We start from the raw sequence: 8,795 nt of genomic DNA, 5'->3' as shown, positions 1-8,795 counted from the left end.
TGACGGTCAGTGTTATTTAAAAAACTGTAAACTGAACGAACTAAAACTTGAGTGTGTGTGTGTGTAGATTATCTAACACAGCATGCCCGGCCGCGGCTAGCACGACCAGCACGCGCAGCTTGCGCGCGGCAGCACGCACGGCGGCGGCAGCACGCGGTGGCTAGCGTGCACCCGACGAATAGCATGCAAGCGCGAGCCAATACGCAGCAGTTGCGCACGGCCAGCCCCGACACCGATGCGCGCGCCGACCAACACGCACGACAGCACACCGCAGCCACGCATGGACGGCAGCATGCGAGGCGGCCAGCCCGCACGGCGCCGCCACCCACACACGCACGACCAGCACGGCTGCACGCAGCGGGGCGCACGGCTGGGCTGGCAACGACTGCCAGCACGCAGCTGCGCACGACCAGCACGGCTGCACATAACGGGGCGCACGGCTGGGCTGGCAACGACCGCCAGCACGCAGCTGCGCATGCCCTCACGCGACAGTACGGCGGCCCGCTCGCCCGCCGGCTCGCCCGCGCCGCCAGCCAGATTGCGAGAGAGATGACAGAGAAAGGAGGATGACGCCAACACGCAGCGGCTGTGCACACGAGGCGCCCAGCTCAGCGGCGTCACATGAGGTCGCCTCGACCATCGAGGGACCTCTTCCGCCCACGCCCTCATCGTCTCCTCCGCCCATGCTGCACCTCTCTCGTCTGCTCACGCCGTCGTCGTCGCGAGGCGCCGCCTCCTCGGCGTGTGCATGCCGCACATCCATGCCGACGGCGAGAGAGAGATGAGAGAGGAGGATTGGGTGGCTGCATATGGGACCGGGGGTGCGGCCTATGACGTTTAGGAGAGTGACCGGGCCCCTCATACTCGCCTCAGATTTGAGACGAATTTGAGGTATGCCGCCATTGGCATGTCGATGCATCACCACTTTTATGGCCCCGACGACCTACCATGTTGGCGTACCTTTCTGTGTCGGTGCGGTTTTGGCAGGCAGAAAAAGAAGAGAAAAGATATAGTGAAAAAGTAGAGAAAAGATATATAGTAGTTTTTTTATAAAGGACGCTTTTATTATCTTAAAAAATAGCATCAAGAGAATACAAAGCATTATGAGTAACACCCGGCCTCTACATAACTAAGATGCACACAGCCAATCACCTGAAGTCTTATAAAAAGAAAGAAAAACGACAAATGGGCGACAGTAGAGTCATATAGACCGACACTATGCCTATGTCGAAAGGGGTGGTGGACCGATCCGGAGATTATGCTGCCACCCATGTTGGGTAAAAACCTCCGTAGCCACCTGCTCCAACCGCGCACACACCGCCTTGAACAGCGGTTGGTACTCCATTCGTTGTAGCGTAGACCACGTATGAAGCGAGTGCGTACAACGGAAAATAACCTGCAAAGGAGAAGCATTTTTGTTATTGAAAACCAAATCATTTCTACATAGTCAAAGCGACCATAGTAAGGCATACGCTCCCACCCTTATTAGCGTTTTCAACCTATTTGGAATACCATCCAATCAATGACCAAAAAAATTAGCGACACTTGTGGGTAGATATAAATTTGACGCTATTTGGACACTGGCCACATAGAACGTGCAAACTTGCATTGGAAAAAAAGGTGTTTGATTGTCTCTTCATGAGTGCAAAAACAACACTTCTTACTCCTTGGCTAGTTGCGCCGTGAGAGGTTGTCTTTGGTTAGAACAACTCCACTACGAAGATACCACATGAAGATTTTAACTTTAAGTGGAATCTTAGACTTCCAGATTTTCTTGTTATTACTTACTGGTACCTCAGAATGCGTGAGCACGGTACATAGAGTCTACTGTGAAAGACCCCGATGCAGTAAGGTTCCATCGAAACACATGCCGACCTTGTGTCAAATTTATCAAATCTAGACGGGATAAAAAAATATGCCATGAGGTAAGACGGGGGCCAATCAAATCCCGCCTAAACGAAATATTGGGCGGGAATGAACTGAGCACATGCACAATAGTTTTATTCTTATCACGAGCGATGTTGTATAAGGCTGGATATTGTTCTCGGAGACTGGCATTGCCTAGCCAGATGTCTTCCCAGAAACGAATCTCCGACCCGTCCTTTATCGCGAAAGACCCCAAGCAAAAGAGATGTTTCTTTGCTGCCATTAGGCCAGCCCAAACACCATCCTCAGTAAGAAGTTTAAACAACCACTTACTAAGTAGGGCCTCATTCTTGACTTCCAGGTCATGAATTCCAAGGCCACCGTGGTCTTTTGGCCTACAAACCACACTCCATTTGGCCAACCTGTATTTTTTCTTTTCACCATCTCCTTGCCAAAAGAATCTGGATCTAAAATAGTCCGGTCTTTACAGGACCCCTTTTGGGAGTTGGAAAAAAGAGAGCATATAAAGAATCATATTTATGAGGACAGAGTTAATCAAAACCAGGCGTCCTTCAACTGAGAGCAATTTGCCTTTTCAACTGCTCAAACGTTAGAGAAAAGATATATAGTAGTAGTAGAGAAAGATCTTATGGAGGAGCACGCTTGATGATCAGCGGCGCCGCCTCCCGCAGCGCCGCTTCTTCTTCTTCCTCGAGCTGCCTCGCACAACTCTCTCTCTCTCTCTCTCTCTCTCTCTCTCTCTCTCTCTCTTTCTCTCTCAACACAACACACACACACACCAAGGAAGAAATCCAACCGCCTTTGCCAAGAGGCCTTTCTCCTTGGTCACACGAGGGGCTACATCTTTTCTCTAGCCTCACGGCCTTCTTCTCATTCATTTCCTTAACTTAAGTAGGCAGTACAAACATAAGACCATGCATCCCTGGAATCTCTTCACGATGCACAAGACTCGGCCTCCACACACTAACCTACTAGCTACATGCACTCCGTCATTTCTCAACGCCCACGCAATCGGGTCCGGCTCACCTGCGGGGTTCCCAGCAGGGATTATTGTGCAGGGCCAATAAATTAGTGCCATGTGTCTCTGTGGGCCAACAATTACAATTACCTTTGATTAATTTTGTTTCCTGCTGCATCGATCATTCCTCGCCCCGAGACTAGTTGCTAGCGCCGATGGGTTTTGATTCGTCGGCCCGCGGCACCGCTGGGCGTTCTACCTCCTGTCGTGGATGGCCGCCCCAGCCGTGGCTCCCGCAGTGCTGCATCCCATGGCGATGCCCCCGCCGGTGGCCGAAGCACCTGCCGTGCTGGCCGCGGCCCAGGCCTCGTCCACGAGCGAACAAGCACAAGCGGAAAAAGGAGAGGGGCAAGAAGAAGGAACATGTTCCCTCGTCGGAGTCGCTCAGCCCGCCGGCGCCCATGGCACCCGAGCTCACGCACACCACCGTTGAAGACCTGTCCGCCTCGCACCCTCCGTCAACGATCCAATAATTCCTCAGTCAATATTTAACCTCTTTTAATTTGGCCGATCAAAAAAGGGATGAAACGATGAACTGATTTTCGTTGGTGCAGAGCTGGAGCGGCCGAAAGTACAGGTACTGCGGGGTCGTCGTATAGACTGCCATGGCCGTGCTTCTGGGGTCGTTTGCTCGATGTGATAGAGATCCATCATTAAAATTGTAATCTCGCCAAAACGGTAGATAAGGACGGCGGCGCTCCACCAGACTGAAAAATAATGACGCAGGATAGTCCTCGATTGGCAGTACACGACCCAGCTACATCGTCGGCGACTCGGCTCGGCGGCCGAGCAAGCACAGCCAGCTTCCTATTTCTTCCGCGCAGACGCCGGATGATGAAGCAGCAGGAAACAAAATTAATTAAAGTTAATTATAGTTGTTGGCCCACATGGACACATGGCACTCATTTATTGGCCCTGCATAATAATCCCTGCTGGAACCCCGCTGGTGAGCCGAACCCCACGCAATCTGGCCATGCAACTCATGCACGCAGCCACTAACTAACTAACTAGACATGCACAAATCCTGGCCACTAACACATGGCCCAGCCAACACACACAGCTAACTACCTTGCCGGATCACCCAGCTCCTCCTCATCGTGCAGCCGGTCACGTCCAGCTTCATCACTTCTTGCCGCTTCTCATGGCGTCGCTGTATCAAGACGGCACTTTCGGCATCTCGTCGCGCTCGCCGCATCGCACGGCAGTCCGATACCTCACCTCTTTTCGGTGCACAACTGAAGCTTCATCGGCCTACCCTGCCTACGACTGTCTAAACTACATGATGTGCACACATGCACGTTCACAAGGCACATGACAAGATTATTTCCAACATTTTCCCTCCTAATCTTGACATGGTGGCTCACCAAAATTTTCATGGACGACGCCTTCGCAGCGCCGAGCTCCACTCCATCTTGTCATGGACGCCGTCGCAGCGCCGATCACGCGACCTTGTCATGGTCGACGCCATCGCAGCGCCGAACTCGACATCACCATCATGGCGTCGACCACGCCATCCCAGCAGCGGTCACCACACCGTCTTGCCGCAGCATCACGCTGCAACTTTTGTTGGCTTCACACCAACTTACCATGACGACGATGACATCACACCACCGCCATCTCGGCATCACACCGACTCTCCTTCAGATGATGGCATCGCACCACCATCGTCTCCTCTCAACGGCATCGCACCGTTGTCTTCTTGCGGCAGCCTCGCGCTGCCATCTTCATCTAGCGGCACCGCATGGCCACCATCCTGCTTCTCGCGCTGTCGGCGTCCATCTCGCATGGAGTCCGTCGCGCCACAGCCGACGCCGTCGCAGCGCCGGTCACCATGGACCATCTTATCGTGGATGACATCCTCGCGATGCCGACCACCACACCATCATCATCTTGCGGCATCGCACCGCAACGGGTCGCCCGCGGCATCGTGCCACCGACAGCCTCCACCTCGCGCCGATGTCCTCCACCTCACATGGAGTTCACCGCGTCGCCGTCGCCGGAGCCTCCACCACTGCCATGACGGCCACCATAGCCGCCGCGATTGCCGTCACCGCAACGGAGGCTCTGATACTTGGCGCCGCCTCTCCTTGCAGCGCCGCTTCTTCTTCCTCATGGCTGTCTCTCCCAGCTCAACCTTCTCTCTTTGTTTCTCTCAAACACACAAGAACACACTCACGGTGGGAAGACTCAACACATACACACGCACACGCCAAGGAAGAAAGCGCACCAGCTTTGCCAAGAGCTCTCCTCCTTGGTGACACAAACACTACATTTTTGCCCAGCCCTCTCAGCTTCCCTTCTCATTCATCTATCGAACTTAAATAGGCAGTACAAATGACTCCACACCCAGCCACTAACTCACGCATGCACGCACTCAGCTGACCGGCACACTTGGCCACTAACCAACTAACCCATGCATGATGCTAATCACTGGCTGCTTGACCGAATCACTCGGCCAGTTCAGCACCTTCCTAGCCTCCTCAACGGCCACACGACTAACAACTCAGGCATCCTAACAAACTACGAGGACTTACCCATTTTCTCTACTGATTTGTCCAGCCGTTCCATCCGTCTTGCGCCTGCATGCCGCATCTCACGGCAGTGCTGCATCGCACAGCATCACGGCATCACACCTTGCACGCCGTGTCACACGACCGTGGCGCCTCGCGCAGCATTGCAGCTTCACACTGCCATCGGCATCTCGCCATGCTCGCCGTATCGCACGGCAGCCCGGCATCTCGCCTCCTCCGCGCGCCTCTGCTGAAACCTTGCCGGCTAGCTACTCCCTAGAACGTCTAAGACTACAAGCGAATAGCAAAACTAAATATGCGGATACATTGAATCAAAAATAATGCTAACAGCCGCATCATCGGCATGCAAGCTAACTCTCAGCTGAGATGGAGGTAATGGTGTTGGGGTAAGGGCCATAGCCGTGCTGGCACTGGCAAAGATCTGATGCAGGGGAGCAATTGCAATCGTGAAAAGCATGGGCGATAACGGGTCTCCCTGCCGCAAGCCACGGTGACGAGTAAAAGCATCCCCAAGCTGGGCATTCGTCATTACCCTCCAGGAGCCCAGGACCATAGCAATCATATCCTGCCAACACTGCCCAAATCCCAGTCGCTCAAGTATCTCAAACATGTAATACCACGAGACTAAATCAAAGGCTCCTCCTGCAATATCCAATCTAAGCACAAGAGCGAGCTTGTTGTGAACACACAAAACATTTTGATCAATCTAGATAGTTAGTTGCATTGACCACAGAGAAAGAGATGCTTTTTCTGGACTGGCCAAAAGCAAATGGGTGGGTGGCACTAGATTCTCAAAAGGCACACTAGCGGAATCAGCCGCACTTATGCAAAACAAAGAAACAAAAAAAGAAAGAAGATTGTGAAGTCCTTAGGGCCATCTAAAAGGACACAAACCACAGACATATTTGTTGTTTCAACCGTGTGGTCATGTTAGGTAGCGACTCATTTTGCTTGATGGATCACGCCATGTACTGAAGGCATATCATTGAAGTATACGTGTTGCCCTTATTCTATTGCAACTGGTGTTCAAGTATATGGCACTGGCTATATCGATCATTGAAATGATTCGTGCTGCTCTTATTCTATACGCAACTGTGTTCAAGTTGTCTCAAGCTTTCTGTTGAGGAAGCCCCTCAAGGCTTGCCGACAAGGCATATCTAGTCTTTCTGCTCACATCATGCATTACTAGCTGCCAAATAACAGCACAACATGCTTGTCTTTCAGCTGCTAGGGATTACATATTCAAAGAAACAAGAGAAGACAAGAACTAACAAGTTGGTGATGGTTCTCTTGCAGGAGCTTCCGTTCATGCATGTCATCCTTATCCCTACAAGTTTTGACATGCGTATTCTATCGACATCAGTTCTACGGAGTTGCGCTAGACCTGCCAGCGAATTTAGTACCCCCTCTGTAAAGAGTAGTGACCTAAACGCTCTTATATTTTTTTACAGATCGGGAGAACGTTTAGGTCATTACTTTAGTGATCTAAATGCTCTTATATTTCTTTACAGATGGAGTATTTAGCAAGCTACACTGCTACAGAAACCATCGGTGATATATAGCAGGGGTGGTTTCTCACTGCGAATAGCCTGAGCAGGGTGTGTTCTATACATCTATTTATAACAATCCTAGCAGCCAAAGCCAACTTGAGAGCCATACGCTTTAAAATATGAGGGCTTCTATGAAATTAGATGTGCGTTTTTTTCTGTTTTCTAAGGAGAAAAAGCATCCACACACAAAACGACTAAGATAGGCTCAATTAGACAAAACAAATTATAGACTTTATTGACAGACAAACTACAGATTGGTTGAGATAATTGAATATGCAAAGGTGAATTATTGGTTTCTAAAGTTGTTTTCATTGACCTAGATCTAGCTTACTAAGAGCAAGCATAATATGGTGATGTAAGCATGTCATTACGGTTTGAATAGCAGAAATTCACTTTGGCACATGGGAACATATACCATCGAAAAATATATTTCAAAATGTCAAAGAATTCCGAACACAAATTTGACGTGCACATCTCAACATAGTATGTGCGCACGCCTAGTTTCGTGAAAACCGACATTTTATACGACTTGAGTAAAAAGACAAAAAAAGTCTCATGAAAAGCCTTTTTTAACACTAAGTTTTGTATTTTTTCCATGTGACACAAAAATTGTCCGTTTTCCATGAAACGAGTTTGTATACACGTAGAATGTCGAGATGTACGTGAGAATCATTTTGTTAGAATTTTCTGACATTTCAAAATATGTTTGAAAGACATTTTAAAATCCAAGAGCATATGCTCCCATGTGCCAAAACGCCATTCTCTTTGAATAGTTTATTCTTATTGAGTTGGAGGAGGGGGAAGAAAGAAAGGAAGCGGGTTGTAAGAGAAAGTATAATAAGCTGATGTAGATGTGTTGTAAGACTTCAAATAATATTTTTTGTTGGGTTCAAGAAGAGAGAAGAGAAACCAGTGAACAGCCAGCTGCAACACGTGTTCTAAAGACTTTGTGAGAGAGTGTGGTGGGCCATGTATCAATAAAGTGTAGTACATATTTATATCTTACTATTATACTTCCAGGCTATAAGTTTGGCTTTAGATGACGTGGCAACATCATATAGCCAACAACTGGCTATACTATTAACCATGCTCTAAATTAGTAGCCGGCTGCAACACGGGCTCCATGGAACATTGTGGGAGAATGTGGTGAGCCATGTATTGATAAAGTAATAAATCTTATAGGCTACTATTATATGGGTTGGCTCTTATGTTAGTATAGATGCCATAGCTACTACATAGAGTCCGCGGCTGCGAAAATTGCTTTTGGAGCTTGGCCTCCATGGAGGCCGGTTTTTTAGAATTCAAATTCAACAAAATTCATATTTTTACATTTCATTTTTTCTTAAAAATATAAAAATACAAACATACATGATGGCATAACACATATGTGTGTAAATTTTCAGGACGAAATACGTTGAAATGAGAGCTATGCAAAAAATGACAAATCTGTGGCTTTTCAACACATGATACTATTCATCCCAAAAGTCCATGAATTTGTTGTTTTTGCAAATATCGCATCTCAAGGTATTTCATTCTGAAATTTTACACACATACACATCACATACTTGTGTACTTGTATAATTTGTTTCAGATTTTTATGAAACAAAAAGTATGAATTTTGAATTTTTCAAAAAATTCGGCCTCCGTGGAGGCCGAGCTCCAAAATGCCGTTCCCTAGCAGCTGGCTCTACTATTAACCATGCTCTAAGGAGACATAATAAATATACACCTACCGGTTAGCAATGAGTAGAGGATTGACTTGTTGTAGTTTACACTGAGGTTATTAATTCATTGTATTTGGAATTATAG

Source organism: Aegilops tauschii, chromosome 7 (assembly GCF_002575655.3).
Source record: "Aegilops tauschii subsp. strangulata cultivar AL8/78 chromosome 7, Aet v6.0, whole genome shotgun sequence".
NCBI classification, from domain to species: domain Eukaryota; kingdom Viridiplantae; phylum Streptophyta; class Magnoliopsida; order Poales; family Poaceae; genus Aegilops; species Aegilops tauschii.
Note: the sequence above shows the minus strand (reverse complement) of the source record.